The 19,869-nt window shown below is 41.7% G+C and overlaps 1 protein-coding gene across 2 annotated transcripts in view; it reads left to right on the plus strand.

The window, feature by feature from the left end:
* CHSY1 (chondroitin sulfate synthase 1) overlaps window positions 1–19,869 on the plus strand; it is a 72,761-nt gene that overhangs the window by 18,097 nt on the left and 34,795 nt on the right. The window contains exon 2 of one of the 2 annotated variants that reach the window (XM_026856225.1): window positions 8,358–8,445. The exons of the other annotated variant lie outside the window; for it this stretch is intronic. The gene's annotated coding sequence lies outside the window, so the exon portion shown is untranslated. The remainder of the gene's footprint in view (window positions 1–8,357; window positions 8,446–19,869) is intronic. 2 annotated transcript variants of the gene reach the window in all.

Consider the following 19,869-nt stretch of genomic DNA (forward strand, 5'->3'; position numbering starts at 1 on the left):
TGATTTAGGTTTACTGCAAAACTCATCCACTCAGCAAACTGCTGGAGGAAACTGCTGGCAGTGTGTCCAGGTAACAGTAATAAAACCCCAACTGATTATATTATGTAATTTATAACTGAATGAAGTACAGAGGGGATGGCTGCAGCAGAGCATTTCTGTGAAAGGGCATGCAGGCAGCTCTCTGCTTTGTGGGGAAGAGTGAAGCAAAGGAGACTGGGGAGTGGCTCAGGCTTCCCAGTGTGCTCCATAGATACAGCTCAGGATGTGAGCTTTTTTCTTAAAAAAAAAAAAAAATTTCTAGGAAATGCAAGATGAAGTGGTCTTTGTTTGAACTGGCTGCACAATCCCCTCACGAGCAAACACTTTTATCATGCCAGTTAGGCTGAGATGGGTGATGTATTACAGTAGCAGGCTTGTTACTCAGTGTAACTGCTACTGCCTTTATAGCCAGAGAAAACCAGGTGGTGAGCTTGCTTGAAGCAGTTTAGTGCTAAATTTGCTGTTAAAACCCTTTCAGGGGAAAGCCTTGTGGCAGAAGGGTTTCACATTTATTAATTGTTCTAATTTCTCTATCTAGTGAAAGACGTCTTGTATAATTCCAAAAGTAAAGAATCGGGTCCAGGTAAATTTATATTTAATGAGATAACGTTATAAGAAAAGAGAAGGCTGTAGCTATACAGAGGTGTTTTAGAAATGCATTTTCCAGTCGTCAAATGGAGTGAAGATTTTTTTTTTTTAATTTTGCATTCTTCCCCCCCACCTGTCTGGGTGGTGAATGTCCTTTTGTTGAGATGAACACACAATCTCGGAGGTAAGACTTGCACTGTAAGGTGTTTGCACTCAGAGCTCTTTTATATGTGACATTTCCTGCATTATAGCAACTAGCTTTAAGAACAATTGTTTAAGGAAGGCATAACTTCACATAAGCAAGTCTTTTCTTAGCTTGAGCTTCCTTTTTAAAATGTCAGTGTCACTTAACAAAGCCCTTAACTCCTTTCTTGTTGTATCTGTGAGCTTGGTGGGTGCAACACGCAATTCTTGCTGTTGAATCTGGAGACTGCCTATCATGCCTCTTGATGAAGGTGTATCTGTATGTGCTCCCCAAGCTGTGCATTGAACCCCTCTGCTACAAAAAAGGCCTCCAGTTTGTAACTCATTGAAGAAGACTCTCAGTTGAGAACTTCATCTGAGTAGAAACTCAGGACAACACTTTTCTCAGCACATCTGTCCCAGAGGAGCCTATGCGTATTGGTTTTAAAAAATAATTCCTTTTATCCGTTCAGGAGTATCACCCTTAGGACTTTACCTGCAATGCATGGACTAGACAGAGCACAGTGGTGCTCCCTTTGCTTAGTGTGAGCAGCTGTGTGTCCACTTACTGGCTCAAGTCATTCCTCTCTATTCATGTAGTTGTTTTTTTTCTCCTTTTTTCCTCTTTTTTTTTTTTTTCTTTTACAGATAGATTTTGGCTACTGCTTTTAAAAATGTTTAAATTTCCATCTTAACTAGATGAGGCTAACCACTGAAGCTGTCTTGCTTTTAATGCTCTTCAGGATGTGTCTTTTTTTTTTTTTAAAATCTTTTTTTTTTTTCTTTCCTTCTTCAGCCAAGTCTACAAAGAATACTCTGTTTTATGTGCTTTATATGTATGATTTCTTCTTAAAGGACGACTCATTTCCTCTACTTTAGAGGTATTTTCTTAAATCTGTCACTTCCTGTCTCTCTCTTGGCTGGATGTCTGATTTGCCAGTTTTTACATTTTTTGTAACTGTTCTGCTCATTAACTTCCCAAATCCTTTGGGAATTGCATTTTGCCCAGGCGAGGTGAAACTGTTTTTATTCTCTGGCAAGAAATATTTGACGATTAATTTAATTGCTAAATTGGCTTCTAAAGCAGAAGCAGGCTTGGAAAACTGAAGGGGAATTAATCATGCCCGCCTAACAGAAGGGACTTGAAAACGTGGAGGCTGCGCTAAAGACGTCAGTGAAAACCGAGGTGCACGGTAGCTAACAAGCTTTTAGTATTTTATCATACTCTTTTTGATTTCTTGCTGGCTTTCAATGCTTTTTGCCTGCTTGAAGAACAGACTGTTCCTTCCCAAGAAGAGAGCAAAATCTTCTCAATCTCTGGAGAGCACTATCTGTCTCTAGGAGTGAGGCCTCTGGGCTTTTGAGTGAACACCTTGAAAATTCACATACCAGCACAAAATGAAAACATGGGGACATCTGTGGACAGAGGCATGCAGGTCCTTGTGGTGCGTTTCAGAAACTAAAAATACGGTCCACAACCTCTCTATAGGTTTGGAGAGTTAAGACTTATTCCATGAGCTGGTACATGAACGAGCAGGAGGAAAAGTTCCGATCCATTTCTTGTAGCCTTGGTGCTCATGGGCTGTACCGAGGCCTTTGTTCTTCCCTTGTCCTGCAGCAAAAGGTCTGGTTTTGCACTCTGGTTCCTTGTGCAAAAACAGCTTCATACTTACAATTATTTCTCTTGAACTTTCTACAGACATCCATTTGGATTGAAGTGTCTTTAATGTGTATACACAATGGAAAATGAATTCTGGTATAATAAAGAGCTCTGTTCAAAACAGCAAGCGTTGTATCAGATAAAATTTAAGAATTTTTTAAAAATTTATTTATACTGAAAGTGAAATACAGATGAGTTACAAGAGCTACTTCTAAATAAGACCTGGCATAAGGTTGAATTTTCCTCTGATGTAAATGAGTGTAACTTGATCAGGTAGTAAGGTTCTGCTCAATTACATCAGCTAAAGATTAGGCTTAGAAATCTTGTATGTGACAACATACAAGTACTACAAGAAAGTAGCAAGGTCTGAAGGATGGTTTTGTTCAGTTTTTTATTAAAACAAATTGAATCATTTTTCAAAGCTTCTGCCTACAAGACAACATGTCTTAGAGTGAGCTCAACTTCATGGCACTCCAAAGGCATTATTATAACTTCTGTAATTACCCAAAATAGCTGTTCTATACATAAGATTGGCATGACATTAAAGCTCAGTGTTGTCCTCAGCTTTTGAAGGACTGGGCTCCAGTAATGACTCTTCCATTATCTAGCTGGGAATCTCCCTTTGAAATGCATAAAGCTCTTTATAAAGAAGGGAGGTGGGCTATCAAGCTGTGAAATGTCTGACTTATTAACCATGTAAGATCTGCAGTTAGTAGGAGTTGTCAATAAGGTCTTGCATGTACTGGGACTTGGGTACTTAGGGAGCAAATTTGGTGTTTGGAGAGGTAGAAGAAGCAATTTTATCACGGGTTGTTACCTGTTTTGCCTGCTGTCTCCATTGGCAGTGGGAGAGATTAGCACTGTCATGGCAGAATTAGGATATTGGATTTGATGTTTAGAGGCTAAATTAAGTGGAGGAAAGAAATGAGAAATTATGGATGTGAAAAATGTTCTTACATAGGTAAAACCTCTGAAGTTATTTTATACGTTAATAAATGGCATTTCTTATAAAATACATGTTAACATTAAAGCCTCCAAGATGACTGTAACTTGAAGAAAATACTTTCCTGTAACCCCTAGATAAAGACATTGAGTCTTTCTGCATCGCTTGCCATGTGTTAATTCAGACATGCAAATAATGATTGAAGAACCTTATTTCTGTAGTGCAGGAAGTATTTTTCTGAAGAACAAGCAATGCTGATTGGTATCAGCATTGTATTGAACGTGGACCTATCCTTAGCAAATCCTTTTTTCAAGGATTTGAAAAATCCTGGTTAAAACTGGGTCCAACTTCAAATCTTCTACTAAATTTTAATCATTTTTGCATTTATTTCTCAGTAAATGTTAACAGTCTGAGAACTTGATCATTTTTCCATTATTTATATAGCAATTGAGAAGAGCCAATATAAATCTTAATTAGTTTTGAGCGTTGTCGGTTTTTAAGTGTATGGGATGCTGCAAAGCAGGTGTAAATGAAAACACAGCTGTGGTTGATGTGGTGGTTCTACACAACTGACTGGTTTGGTACTTTATCAACTGAAGACATTAACAGTTATTTCGTGCACTTTGTCATGTAAATTGTGATCAAAACCGACTGAGTTGCAAGTACACATTAATCCTATGCACAAATTTCTGTGATACCACCCTGCTGAAGTGTTGGTAAAGCATTGGGTGTCTGGTGTGTGCTCTGACTTAGAGATAGGAAAAGTAACAGGAAAAAGTAATTATGCAGTAAAATTGACATTTCCTAAATGAATGGGCCAGGGTGTTTTTGTAACAGAAAAGAGTAATGGGACTTGAGATGTCTGCAAACTTTACTCTTCCTTGAAATCTCAAGGAGAATCCAACATTTCCTCTTTTCTAGTCCTGTAAGTGTCGTGTTCTAGACATTTCTGTGCATCTCAACCACTTTTTCAGTGACTTTTTCATTAATCGCTTGGGAGATCTGTTTTTTTCCTTTAAGTTATAACCAAATAGTATCTTGTCTTAGGATCAGAAAATAACACCTTATTTACACTGTTAACATGTCCTTTCACGTCTAGATTATTGCTTTACAAATATTTGTAAAGATTTTAGTAGATCGTACCTTGGCTCCTTTCAAACTAATGACATTACTATTGTTCATCTGTCCACTGTCTGCATTGGGTTTTCCCTAACTCTTCCAGTTTTGCAGCCAGCTTTCTGGCAGGAGCATCTTCAGACGGTGCAGTATTGGAGCAAATGTGTGATTTTAGCTCCCCAGCCCTGAACGTGGGAATACTATTAATATAACCCAAAGCAATAGCCTTTTTGCTACCGTGGTAATTAAATTGCATCACACTGTACGATGTAAAAACACTATGGCGCTCTTTTTTTGGGAAGGTCTGTCAGGGGCTATTAAGCATAATGATCCAAATGCAGTCTCCAGCTCAGGAAGCTCTTCGACTGCTGTCTGCTGCAAGCCGGAAGGCAGTACGAGGGCAAGGACCGTCCTCTTATCTGCGCTGTCGCTTGGATGCTTCCCGGAGGAATTCACAACTGCCCACTGTCAGACAAGATGCTAGCCAGGTGGGCCTTTAATCCGGCGCAGCATGGCTGCTATATGTTTAGATTCTTAAGTTCCTTCTGGTGCTGCCTCTGTCTTACTGAGTTGTCCAAATTGTTTGCCAGCTGGCTTGTAAATTCTGGATGCATGTCATCTGGTTTCACTGCGTCAATGGGATGAAACGAGGTGAAATACATTAACTGTTCCTCTGACCCTTTTTTTCCAGCACTCTGAGCTTCTCTGTTTCATGAGAAATGTGAGTGAGGGCTTTCATCGGCTCGGTGTCACGTTTTGGTTTCTTCCTTTGTGTTTAAGTGATGGGCCCCTCTCTAGAGCTTTCCCTCCCCTGGATGGGTTTGTGTCACTGCTGCTGTTTAAACTATGTGATATTGTACTGCTGCTCTGCATCCTGGGGTTATCTTCTCCCAAGTACTCATATCTCTACAGGTTTTAATTTCTGGTGGTTTTCAATCTTTTTCTGCAACCAAATGGCTTGTGTGAAATTTTCTTTTTTCGGTTGTAGTGGATTTGCACTGCTTCACCTCTGTGCTTTGCAGTGAGAAGTGGCATTCAGATTACTTCAACCCATTTTCTTCCTCTTATTGGCACCTGGAGGATCTTGTGAGCTCATTTAAGAGCTTTCAGCCTCTACTCTCTACCTGTTAATATTTTTCTTCGGATTCCTACCATCCTCTGGAGCATTGCCTCTTACTAATTGAGAGCTAATGCTAAGTAGGGCAAACATTGTAAAGGGCAGGTTTTCCATTAAGAGCCTCTTTAATTGCTCGTGGGAGAGGGTTATATCTGTAGTGTTTCCTTTCCCTTTGCTTAATGCAGCTTCAAGTATTGCCCTTCTTGCTGGCAGGTGAAAGCACTTTAATAAAGGTTAGTGCTTTGTATTTGAAGGTAGTGGTTAATGAAGCTTCGTGGTACAGGATTATTTTTGGTATTAGGAAAAGAAATGAGCTCCTGAACGTGTGTATTCCAGCAATATCAGTCTTAAGCTTATGCAAGCAATTCTGAGATGTTGGCAATTGTGTCTTTCATTTGCTTTGAGAGAAAAGATTACTTGGAGACAATAGACCAAAGGGACCCTCCTATACTAGGAAATACTAAGAAATACTGAGTCAGTGGCTTCAGTTCTTACCTGCTCACTGGATTTATGGCAGATTTTGCAAGCAGTATTCTGCGTGATTGCCAAAACGCGGTACCAAGTTGTTTGAGTGGGTGCTCTCTCCTGATTTTCACCAACAGATCTTACGCTTTCCTCCTTCTCCTCTTCTCTGTTCTGGGAATGTGAAGTGTTCAGTGGAAAACTTCCTTGACCAGACTGCGGTGCTATAGCTTGTTGTCAACTTTCAATTTATAGATGGGGCTGGGTTGGTTTTAATTAGAATGCCTTGTCTTGTTTCTCTTCTCTTCCCTCTCTAAATCTGCCCTGTCCTTCACAGCACACTAAAGGGCACTGCGACAGAAAGGGAACACCTGAACAGTGCAGTGTGAAGCCAAGAGCTTTTTTAATTTGAGTTAATATCCTTTCTTAAAGAAATTTTGCCTGGGGCTAGATGTGTGCAGGTGGGGAAGATGGAAAGACACATCTGCTTTTTCTACTGATGTCTAATGGTTTAAGAACAGTGCCTATGTTGTTCATTTTTCTGGTGATCAATAGTAGTGATGAATTGGGGTTTCTGGCTCTTCTTGTCAAATTTGTGTTTCTTCTCCCTCCTGTAGAAAACCTTTCCATGTTCTGAGGAGTCATGCAGCTGGTTAAACTGCCTAACCTGCTGTGCTGGTTTTTGACCTTTGCATTTAGTCGGAAAACCCCAGCTGGTGGTCAGCACAGGCAAGGTGGGTGCAGGAGGACAGCACTTCCCACTTGCTGCCCTGGCCCTCCAGGGGAAGAGCCACCTTCTTCCCATCACACCTTGGAAACTCTCTTGCATACAAACTGGCCTCCTTTTTGTGTAAGGGTGATGTTAGGCAGCAGATTAAGGCACTTCTGAAATAGCAGATACATGCAAGGAGTGCGACTTGAAATGGTGGCTGATTAAAAACTAGATGCCCCTTAAGTGCTGGAGTGACCAGGAAAGTAGGGCACTTTCACCCTGGCTCCCTGAACATTTCATTTGGTTATAAAGTGGTTTCTCTGGTGTGAGTTTTATTTAGTTTTAAACCAACAGTTTAAATTTAATTAGGTGTTTGACAGAGACAAAGGCTTTTGTGATCTGACCACTCCTGTAGTCGTTAATTAATTTTCCAAGAATTTTGTAGACACTTGGATGTCACATTTCAGGAGGTAAGGAATATGTCTTTGTGGAGTCCTTTCTAGCTGTGATATCATTCAAATCATCTTATCTTGGCTTTAAAGCTATAGTCATCTCTGAGGAAGTTAGACTGGTGTTTGTTTCAATTGTGCACTGCTTGTTCTGTTTGTGTTGTGGGTTTTTTCTGTTTCTCAGGTGGAATAAAGGGAGGATTTAGTAATCCAGTCGTATCTGTTAAACTGGTGTCATGGGAGTGAGTATTTAAATTGAAACCTTTTTTGGGTGAAAAACAGTTTTGAAAAGTGAACAGCTTAGGAGATGTCCTAAAAATTTGTTGTAAATAACAATTTATGTAGTTGGAACATTAGATTTTTATAATATTGACTTGATAATGTCACTTTCCTTTGCCTGCAACCTTTAAAATAAATAGTATTACTTTGCCTTATGAAAAGGTAAATGGCAAAAAAACCCCCCATATTTTGCTATTATGTTCAATCCCATAGACTTTTCAAAATGCTGGAGTTTTAAGAACAGAATGAAGTTATTCCTTATTCTTAATCCTTTTTTCTATTTGGGATTACATCTCCTACAACAGAATCAGACATGAAAAAGGGATTTTTGCAGCAGTGCTTTGCCTTTTCTGTATCTTAAACACAAAGATAAGCATGTTTATGCTTGAACATGACGACACTGTGGAAATTAATTGTTGATCTGATTAGCTCTATAGAGATGGAGTTTGCCTTCCTGTGCTTTATGGGTGTTCATCTGCCTGGGGCAGCAAAGGCTGGGCTACTAAAGCTCCTGCCTCATTTCTATTCAGCAGCTTCGCAGAGGATCGAACAAGTTTGGACAGCAGACAAAAGGCAGGCCTGCAATAGTCCCTTCTGCATGTCAGACTTTGACAAGTTTGTGTGTTTGAGGAAGCTGGAAGTAATAAAGGCTGAGCAGAAGAGACTCTTCAATATCTTTAGGAAGACCCGTGTGCTTTTTTTTAATGTTGCTTGATTATTTTGTTGTTGTCTTGGCTGATCTTTTTTTTTTTTTTTTTTTCCCATGAAAAAATGGGTTTTTATTTTCACCTCTTTTTCTTTTAATCCAGGCATTCAGGAAACCTGAAATTGAAATTGGCTTGTATTGATGGCTAGATAGAGCTGAGAAGCAGACAACTGGAATTTCTCTCTCAGAAAGCAAGTATTCAGTTAAATCAGTAAATCCCCCTATGACAGTTTAATCCTAAACTGGAGCACGAAGTCTTATGCAATGAAACAAATGTCCACAATGTTAGGGAGGACTCTCAGAAGCCTCATTTAACTGCTGGAAATAAAGAAATGCTAACATGCTGCTCATTCCATAAATATTTCCCAGTTGTAAGCCATAATGGGCAAATACATTACCTCTCACCACAGTTGTGATTAAAAATGGTAGGATTGCTAAACCATCAGCATACAAAACTCTCTAAGAATGTGCACCCATGTGAGGTCGTGTCTTTCCTCTGTCCTTAATTTTTGCCACAGCTGAAACACAAAGCTTGGGGCAGTAACGTGTAATATTCTATCTCTGTTAGGGTCCAAGTTTAGGAAAAATCACTTAGTTGTTACCTGGATTCCGTATTTGTGAATAGGGTGTGTGCTTAACATACTCAGTCTGCAAGACTACCACATTAAAGGATAAAGTATGATATGAGGATCTGTACTTCCTTGATTAGATTTAATCTCTTTATTACCAGTCTGTAGGCCCACTTACTCTGTTAGTCCTTTCCAGATGTATGTGTGTGGTTTATTGACACCACTGCCCTGTGATGCTGAGGTATTACCTCACCTTTTGCTTTGTGCTCTCCACTATGCCTGTACTTGCTTGTTGTGTGTCACCTTACTTTTGCTTTGTTGAGTTTGGAGGTCAGAGAGAGGTTGGTGGTTTTGTTGTGGTTTTTTTTTGTGTGTGTGTTTGTGTTTTCTTGGGGGTTTTTTATTTTCATGTTGTTACCAAGCCTGATGGGTTCTCCTCTGGGCTAAGAGAGAGCCAGTGGCCATTCTAAGACTATAAACAGAATTGTTTTTAATTTGCAGATTTTGAGCAAATCTTTCTTGGAGTAGCACTGGAGGTGGTGATTAGAGCTGAGGTTGGTTGTCTGATGAGTTGTGAAGTTCTTGCAGCTGTCTGGCAGAGCTGTCTGCTTCCTGCAAATCCTTGTTGTACAGTTGGCTCAGAATCCATGGTAATAAAGTATCTTTTGACAAGCTCTTTTTCTTTTTTTGTTTCCTTTTTAATTTTTTTTTGTTTCACCCCTCTCTGACTCCAGCACATGATCTCGGATCCTGCCTACATGACAGTAAAACAGGCCCTTTTCTTTCTGACAGTGGGCATTTGACTGCTCCCCAAATCTCCTGCTTTCCCACAGGCAGGGAGAGCATGCCTTAGAGATGGCTCTGCCCAATCTGTAATACCATTTAGACAGTCTTTCATCTGGCTTATTAGATGCATAAGAGAGCAGTTTCTTATACTTGTCCAATTTCCATTATATGTAATGGACATTTCCCAAAAGTCATACCGGAATTTTACAGCAAAACCTTGCCTAGACAATGGACCCTACCTTTTAGTTTTCTTCTTTGTAAGGAATTGTGCATAAAATGCTGGAGATGCTCATTTAAATTCATCCCAGAAGTTTTGCATGCTGCAGAAATTTCAGATTATTCCAGACAGTTATCAGGAAAAAACTTGGGAAATAGAAATGTGCGTAATTGGATACATGCACAGAGATCCCTGCAGGGTGTGTGTTTCAAAGACTCTTGTCTCTGCTCTTAATAACAGACCAAAAGACCTCAGGCGTCTATTTAAGGCTTTTTTACTAAGGGGTGCAGCAAAAAAAAGAAAAAAAATCATTTCATACAATATTAAAACACTAGTCAGATGCAAAGTTGACCTCTCTTATTTAAGGTACTACATGAGTCTCTATGTTGTCATATTTGGTCTTGGGTTTGGTTCATATTTAAGGGAGGAGTAGGGGAAGCTGATGTTTAAAATGCCTCAATTTCTTTTATTCATGGTTGCCTTCCAGGCATTTAACAGTGGTAAGTCTTACTGCAGATTGTCTTTACCTAGCACAGATTTCCAGCGTTGCTAGCTCTCACTCTTCAGGCCCTTGTGAAGGGTGTGTGTGAATATGCTGGTAAGGACCCTCAGAGGTGGTTCTTAGAGTTACGTCTGCTGCAGCCGTGTCTTTTTGCAAGGACAGGAGTGCCGTGGTCCTCCTTGCTGGCTTTGTGTGGCACACAGTCAGGCTGAGTGCCTAACTGGCCGCGGTAACGCTGGGCAGCCTCTCTGTGTCCAGGCTTGGAAGCAGAAGCGGCTGCTTGGCAGGGAGATCAAACACTCTTCTGAGAACTGCATGGGTGTGAGACCAGACACAAGGATGGACACAGTTCTGGGTTTCCTTCTCTATCCCTCAGACATAGCTTGGTGTGGTCTCTGCTCCTTCATCTGAGGAACTGCAGAAGCCAGTTGTCACAGTGCTGATGTTGTTTTCTCCTCTTCTTGCTTCTTGAGCTATCCAACCATACCTAACTGTGGGAGAGGATTGCCTGACGATACCATAATTTGCTTTCCTTGGGTAAGGTGACCAAATTCTAGGAGTAATTGGCTAGGAGGACGTATCTGTATTCTTGTCAGTAGAGCATGTCGGTGGTGGGGGTGATGGCTGTAATGTGAAACGCTCCCAGAACATATCAAACCATTAAAAGTGATCTTTGAAGATCCTGGTGAGCTTCTCGTATCTAGCAATATCCTTAGTGTAGCCCATGAAACAGACACTAGCTGTCTTTGGTGGTGATTAGATCACAGCAATTCAAATGACTCCAGCAACTAGACAACTGTCTCCTTTAAGAGGCCGTGCAAGGTGTACAGAATGGCTCCTTCAGAAAGCCATGTGGCCAGCTGCTGCTTTGAGCACGCCTCATGGTCCTGCAGCATTTGCTACGCGAAGGGCACATGGCTGGTGTCTGCTCCTGCAGTCTCCAGGTGCAGCAAAGAAATGCCAGGCTCTGAGTATGTTACACTGAGGTGTTTCTCCCAACGCAACTCCAAAATGACTTTTTGTGCATTCCCTCTTTGATCCTCTTCAGGGATAGAGGCATGTCCCAGTATGTCATACATGTGGTGACAAGCTTTAAGCACTGCTTCCCCCAACCCAACCTAGCTACAAGGCAACAAAAAAAGGGCTCTTTCTCTGAAGTTTTCAAAGAGCAAATCTGGAGGAATCTGCATGTTCTTGGTGTTCAGTGGCTACTTAACTGAGCAGTGGATGGCAGTCCTGTACATTAACAGCTTAAGGCTTGGAGTACATCTAGTTGAGTATGTGCTGGTGAAGGACATTAGGGCATCTGATACAATGTGGGACAGGGAAGCAAAGCTTGGTGAGAGATGACATTGTGCACTTCTATATGTGGATTTAAGTTTTCTCATTGTATAAAGAAAGGATTTGCAAACCTTTTGTTGTATTCAAATACAATGTCCAAAGGTGTATTCATCATTTAGCAAAGTAATATTAAAGCCTTGACAGTTTAAGGATACAAATAAAGTGAGGTTTAGAGGAGAAGCCAAGTTTTCTAATTTTTTTTTTAAACATTATTTAGTCTGAACAGAAAGGTTTTCAGGCCAACGGCCCTTTTTCAGACTGGAAAAGAAGACTTAGATGCCGAAAGCTTGTCAGTCTCTTTGCCCTCCCAGCCCCCTGGCCTCCTTGTTTGTATCTGTTGGTCTAATAAAAGGTATTACATCTCCTGAAAAATGTTTCCTCGCTAAACATTTGAACACACTGGTTTGGATTTGTCAAAACTGTCTAGGCAAATTAGGCAGGTTTCCATAACACTCCTGAACAGCCTTTAAATCATGAAGATGGATTTGGAAATGCTATCCAACTTTTTTTAAGTGGGTGGTAAAGTAGTATGGACAATACAGGGGCCTTTAATGTTTCAGTTACTGAAAACTTCTCTCATTTTGGAGTCTAGGTATTGTCTAAACACTAGTCCTGCAGGAGATGTTTGCTTTGCTTTTGTCCCCTTTAATACAGCTGGGCTTTTCAGTTACTGGAGCTTTTGCTGCATCATCATCTAGTGTTACCTGCAACTCTTGTTAGGCATTTCTGCAGAAATCTTTGCTTTGTTTAGTGATATTATCCTCCAAACGCCCCAAAGTCTTTATTCTGCACTTGATAGCTGCACGTTCCTGTCTTTTGGAAGCTCTGAATCATAGACTTAGCCAGCAGCTCCTAATGTAACATAGCACCAGTTACTCGCCTGCTTTATGAGGTGTTGTGCCCTGATTAGCATTTGCTGCCAGCAGACTTGATAATCCCTCCAGAACAGACACATCAATAAAACAGCTCCCAAAATACTGTGGACATGTTGCAAGGGATGTGAGTCCAGCCTCTGCTGAGCCTGCGGCTGCTCTGGCTCTTCCACTGGTGGGGAGCTGGGCTGTGCCTAGGTGTTGTGCTGGGGAGTGGGTCCCCTCCTTCCAAACACACTGATACCGTGAAATGTTCAAGTTCTTGGCTATTGGGTTTTTAGGATTAGCTGAGAAATCATATTCTTGACCACTGTTTCTCAAATACTTTCTGCAGGTGATCCTAGAAGTGCTACTTTAAGGATTGTAAAGCTGTTAACATTCTCATGTCAAATTCTGACCTTTAAAACAACAGGTATTTGATCATATTTGTAAAGTGCAGAGATGGAGGAATGTGGAAAGGTTGGAGCATCTCTGGATTTCCCTTCCATAAATGTGCTGCAGGAGAATTAGACATCCTACAAGGAGCTGGTTCTTGCTTTTGCTGCTCTGCTTTTTTAACAAGCAATTAGAAAGCGGCAGTGTACTAGAGACTGTGGTCTATGAGACAGCTCAACTGATCTTTTTTTTTTTTTAAATTACCTTGTTTTAACCTGCTGAGTGAAGGCATGTATTAGCTGAATCTGGCTACCCGGTATTTGTAAAGATCTCTCTTTCAAGGATGCAGTGGTCTGCTTTTCAGTAGCATTACTGTCTTTGAAAATTATGTTGGTATCTTGGCAGCCCATTGACAGATCTGATTTCACACACATACACCACCCCCCCCCCCAAATGTGGGTAGTTACAGGCTCACAGATAATGGCTCCTGTGGGTGCATCTGTAGTGCAGGCTGTAGGCTGGTGTAAAAATAGGGGCTTGAGTAGGAAGGTACAAGAAACAAATGGGCTGTGGCCATTGCATGCATTTGCAGTAAGCTTTCTTCCCTGAGCTAAGGCATTTCAAGTCATTCTGGGTGTTGCTGTGCTAGGCTGTAAATAGCCTTACTTGTTCTGCGTGGCTTAAGCTTGTATCCCACCATCAGGGAAAAACACACCACCACTGCAGCAAGTTGGAATATAAAAGGACTTGTATTTGCAGAAGCTGGAGGCATCTGATTTTTCTCATGCTGCTTGTACAGGCCTCTTTTGAGTGCTGCTGTTTTCCAGCAGTCGGTTTGGCCTCGGAAAGGCGTTTGCTAGAATTGAGTTTAATTGTACTTCTCCTGTACTTAGTTTTTTGTTCAGTCTCCAAACCCTGAAGAAGCACGCTTAAAACTATCACAAGCACTTCTGTTGGTTGGCTTCTGTGTGCCATTGACTTCAAGTTCCACACAAGCTTGCACATTAAATATAAAGGGTTTTTAAACCTTATCCGATGTCTCTGGGAAAAATGGAAATCTAGTAGATGGAATTTAGTGGTGTTGAATATCTGTTTGAAGGTATAAAATAACAGTTTTCCAAGAAGGTGCTCCTTCCTCTTAGGAATCTAGACAGAGTAGGGAGATTTTTTTCATGGGAATTTGAGAGCAGGGTCGTTTGAACTGTGAGGTCTTTCCTGTGAAATCATCTTGTATTTTTTTGGTGAGGACAGAGGGCTTAGTATTCAGTTTCTGAACCTCTTGACCCATAGGAATTTGTCCTCTTCCACTGCCTGCAGTGGCCAGTCATGATTCCCATCAGTCTTGGAAGACTCCACAGGAGATGGGTAAGACCATCACTGCTTGTTCCTCTGCTGCAGAGGCAGTTTCTCTTTCTCCTAGGATGGCTTTTTTATTTTTTGAGTCCCTGAACTTCTCAGGAAGAAGTGTCTGTAGGAGTTCAGTGGAAATGGCAAATTTAATAGTTTCTAAAACAAGCAAGCAAGCATCTTATTTCTTCACATCCTACCCTCTGTGGAGGTTTCCTGCTGGTACTGTTGATGACATTTATAGCTGTTGCTAACAGGGAAAGGGCAAAAAAAAGAGACTTGTTATTTTTGCTGTCATAGCAGTACTCAGGATATCAGCTTTAGGAAATTAGAAGTGGAGAGCTCTCTTATTAGCTATTAGTCTTCCTGTCCTTTCTGTGCATGCTCCCCCAAACTCCTTCGCAGTATTCTGTAATATGAGGTTTTGAAGCATTTGATTATTCACATTAACTACAGTAACTGATTTAAATGCACGTACCTCCATAAGAGCCAAAAATCTTACTTTTTTCCTTAAGCGAGCTGCTTTTGCATCTCAAAGCCACCATACAAACTCCAGTATTCAGATTGCTTCAAAGATGCCAGGGAAAACAAAACATTCACCTTCTCTTGTGAGTTGGAGGGAATAAGGTGTTCTGCTCCCTGGCCTGTTCTTTAATATCCAAATGGCTGCTTAAAGGTTATTTCCATTTCTGAGCTGCCTGTGAAAGGATCAGGAGCTCTGTCCTCTTCCCCCACATGGGAGGTATTCCAAATGCTTAAAATGGTTTGAGAATGAATCTACTAAAAGCCTTATAACAGACTGGTAGAGCAGGGAATAAATGTGCAATGTTTAGAAATGCAGCATTTGGTGTACGGTTTTTCTTCTAAAAAAACCAGCACAAAAGACTGAGGAAAATTGGCAGGGGAAAGGAGACTGAAGATCACAGTTCCTGCATGGAGTGGTGTTGAAATCTGCAAGCTCTCTTGAAATAATGGGCCTTAAAGGGAGACTCACTCTAGACCCCCACCTTTCTGACGGTTGTGCATCTTGCATGACCCGTGTTTTTAGTACATTTGCCATGTCACTGCACTTATGTAGGATTTTGTTCTACTGAAAGCAGTCAGGTTCACATAACATCGCTACAAGCAAAATCTCTTGCTTGCTTTTGCCTGCCTCTTGGTTTAAAAAAGAGCTAAGAAATAGAGAGCTGACTAAAACCATGTGCACACAGCCCTCTGCAGAAGTGGTACAGCTCTTTCTGCACGCACGCTTGGCTGTGTTTCGTCATCCTTGCTGCAGAAGGAACAGTGTCCCTTTAAGGTCTGGCTTCTGTGGCTGTTTGAGGTTTACCCAACTTCATTTTTGAAGGGGCTGTTCAGACTTGCTATGAAGCAATGATCTGAAGGGGATGTCTGGTATTTCTAATCTTTTTAAGATACAGTTTAAAATTTGGTTTGACACGACAATTCCTGCTTTTTTAGGACTTGATACGGTGCCAAACTTTGTTTTTATTCAGAACAACCCTGTAGAATTTGGAAGGGAACTCTTTTCTTCGCATCTCATTGCCTCATAATTTATATGGTTTGCTTAAGAGTGCTCTGTATTGTTGGCATGTATTTCCAAAAAGCTGTATAGAAGGGAGTATAGTTCTGGAGACTTGTAAAAAATCTAGGTAGGCTTTGCTACTCACTTAAGATGATGTCTAGGGAAAGAAAGTGGTTCTGGTTTTAAGCTCACCCGGTCATCCAGACAACACAATTTCCTTAGGGAAATTTCCTTAGTCTCAATCTTTTTTTTTTTTTTTTTCTCTTTCCTTTTCTAAGTTACAGTTAGTACATTGCTAGCACTTTTCCCCTCATCGTTTCTTCCAGAGTCCTTGCTTTGTTCATGCTTTAAATATTAATATAAGGATTAATTCCTATGGTAACACCATGAAAATCTTTCTTGGTAATCATTAAAGGTACCACTTCTAGTTTTCTCACTGTGCTGCTCCTGGACCTCTCCCTAATTTCCTTTGAAACTGAAAGTTGCTACCGAGACCCTATCAGGATGAAAAGGTGCAAGGAGTAAGTGACCCAGCTTTAAAATTTGGTTCTTGCCAGTTTTCAGCCCAACTCCTTCCAGCACAACAAAGGAAGAACGATCTCTTTTGCTGTGTGGGCACAGAAGAATAAAATTCTGTATTTGAACTTTAAATGGATTTGATGGCATGCACTTACTTATAAGATGTTAAGGCTTTGACAGAGGGAGCTTTTATTGAAAAGGAGAGATGTGGTAGGTGGTTTGCTTTCCCTTCCCAATTAGGTTTTGGTAAAATTAACCTGATTTCCCCCCTCCCCTTTTAATTTTGTTACACCTGCAGCTAGAAATCAAATAATGGGCACATGCAATTCCATTTCACCTCTGGGAGAGCTTCTAGATTTCCTATATTGGTCATTGTGGTGCTCTGCACTCTGGGTGAAGGAGCAGAGCATCCATTAATTTGTAGCAGCTTATAACTTTAACTCTTTTGTGTCCAGAAGCTGAGATATCTCAGGGAAGAAATGCTGCCGTGCTGTTCTCTGGATCTCCCGCACCTTTGTAGCAGGGGCCAGCACGGTGCTATACCACATGGGTCCTAGTTACTGGTGCAACGTAAGGACCTGAATTTTTAATCACAATAATATAATTTGTCTTGCTTGCAGAGATCAGAAGGTTGTAATCATCTTCTCAGGGAGAGAGAATGCAAATTTGAAGTGAGACAATTTTAAGGTTGTTTGAAGGGGTTTTTTTTTTAATGTACTGTCTCAAGCTTTGATTTGACTGGTCCGCTCTTTGTTACCTTGCTGTTTCCTTTTAAGTCTGAAAACAGTAATTGCTGTGCTAACACTGTCATTACATGTTGTTTCACAGTGTTATTTCCTCATGTGCTTTTCTTTCAATGGTTCAAAGCCCATTTAATTACACTGATTACAACATTAGGCTGATTTTCTGATCTGTATCTGATCTGAGCTTTGTACTTAACTCATACCAAGAAAAGGACCTTTCAGGTGTCTGTGTGGTGGTCTTTTCTAACAACTCAATGCAATGAGTGAGGCTCTGGGCGGACTTGGGGTTTTGATACATGTGTTTGAGTCAGCTGTTTATTTGGATTTTCTGGCTATGCGAGCACAAATAAGGACTGGGCTGGGGGGGCTGATCTGAAAGAAGTCTAGTTGCTTACAGAGTTTATACAGGTAATAGTTTGGGGATTGACTGGCTGACAAGCAGCATTACAGACAAGAGGTGCCTCCAGTGGGCAATGAGTTGCATGTGAGACATCAGTATGTTCTTGCAGCAAAGATGGCCAACAGCATCCTGGGTTGGGCAGAGCATTGCCAGCAGATCTGAGGGAGGTGGTCCTTCCCCTCTGCTCTGCCCTGGTGAGGCACATCTGAGTGCTGACTCCGTGGCTGGACTCCCCAGTACAAGTGAGGCATAGACATACTGGAGTGAGTGCAGTAACGGGCCTCAAGGACTGGAGCATCTGGTGTATGGGGAGAGGCAGAGAGAGCTGGGGCTGTTCAGCCTGGAGAAAGGAGGCTCAGGGGGCATCTCATCAACATGTATGAATACCTGCTGGGGTGGTAAGAAAGATGGAGCCAGCTGCTTCTCAGTGGTGCTCCGTGACTGGCAGTGGGTCCAAACCAACAACATTTAAACACAAGATGAAACTTTGTTGCTGTGAGAGTGGTCAGACACGGGAACTGGGTGCCCAGAGAGGCTGTGGAGTCTCCATCCTTTGAGACAATCAACACCCAGCTGGGCAGGGTCCTGAGCAACCTGCTTAAGCTGCCTTCCTTTGAGCAGAATGGTGGGACTAGGCAACTTCTATTGCTCCCTCCCTGCCTCACTTTGTTACAGTTACTGAAGCTTCTTAAATGGTCTTTGGAATGGAGTTTGCCATTTGGTAAATCACCAGAAAATGCAGTCCCTTTGCAGTTGGCAGTTGCCTGTTGGATATGCGAATGCAACTCCAATTGAAATTGTTTACATGTATCTAAGAGAAGGAGTCCAAGTTGTTTGCTCATAAAATATTTGAGACTTGGGGCTGTTGGCTGCAAATTGGGCAATGCATTCAAATTTGGGTTGCATGCGGTAAACCTCTATCTGTGTAATACAAGGGCAGGGAACCTTTTCATTGCTAATGGCCCAGTAAATGTTTTCAACACATTTGACGGGTCACATCTTGACACACACTTGTTACTGTGCGTATTGTGCTATGCATAATAAACTAAAACAAATAATATGGCTGTGAGCCATATGTTCCCTGTCATTGGCTTACTGCGGCAGAGATTTTCAGAAGAGATTGAAACCTTCGGCTTCCTTGTACGTGTTGTCTTGCTCAGTCATCCCTGTTTGTGCCAAGTAAAATTGCACTTGTTCTTGGGACTTGTGGTCTTGAGATAGAGGCTGAGGCGTTAAAAGTTACAGGTCTGTCACACTTTTAGCACCATTACACACACAATTTTTCTCCATCAAGCTGGGTATCTGCACGTTCTGCACCGACAAGTGTCATGTGAGTCTGTTAAAACTGATTGTCAGCATATGGACATTGAATGTTTGCAGGGGAGACCCAAAACCCAGCTTCATTAATTTTAAATGTTGCCTCAAAAGCATTCATAAGAAACTAGAGCAGTACCCAAGGAGTTCATCCTGCCATCCAGGCAAAATTACAGCCTGCAATAAATAGGACTGATTGTGGGAACTGACTTTTCTGTAAAGACAGATCAGGATAACAAGCAGCTTGATGGGTGACTTTCCTTTTTGGCCTCCTGAAGTGCTTTGAAAGCCTGGGTGGTCACTTGCAGTGTCAGCATCTTCCTTTTTTTTTTTTTTTTTTTTTTTTTTTTAAAAAAAAAAAAAAAGGGGAGGGGGGAAGAACTTTTAAACAGCTGTCAGTCCAAGAGGCCATAAACGAGAACAAAGCACTCGCAGTGAGACGTGGCAGTTAGTGCCTGAACCCGGTGTATGGGAGCCCTCAGAGATGACGTCATGAGGGCACTGGGGTGAGCTCTGAGTCAAAACACGTCCCTTTGGAGCATGCATCCAGCACCACGTGTACTGTACTGCTCGGGAGGTGCATCTGTGGGTACTGCAGAGTTGACAAGGGGATTTTGCCTTCTGTGGCTTGAGCTTCCCCAGCCTGATGTGTCCCTCCTGGAAGGCAAGATGTGTGCTGGGGCAACAGGGCTACAGAACTCAGGGGCCATCAGCTTCCAGCCTGCAGCTTCCAGCCTGCAGCTCCTGGCCCCGTCTGTACAACTCAGAAATGAGCCTGCTTTGAAGAGAGTGGGAGAAGCTGCAGAGAAAAACATACAGACATATCTGCACAGTGGAGGAGGGAAAAAGATGTGTTCTCCCCACCTCCATCCCTTCTCTAATGTTTCCTCTACAACTGCGGGCTCTCCTGGTTTTGGGGGACCTGATCATCACGTATATATCTGGGTTCTGCTCCTCTCCTTGATAGCCCTTTGTAGGACATCAACTGCAGGATGTGGCATATGGTTACAGCTATGTGGTGCAGTGCAGAGGCAGCTCACAACCCTCCCTGTTGTAGTTTTGGGGGTTTATCTCTCCTTTCTCAGCAGATGAAGTAACCCATGAG

The sequence above is a fragment of the Athene cunicularia genome (assembly GCF_003259725.1).
Source record: "Athene cunicularia isolate RWA chromosome 10 unlocalized genomic scaffold, athCun1 chr10_part1, whole genome shotgun sequence".
Lineage (NCBI taxonomy): Eukaryota > Metazoa > Chordata > Aves > Strigiformes > Strigidae > Athene > Athene cunicularia.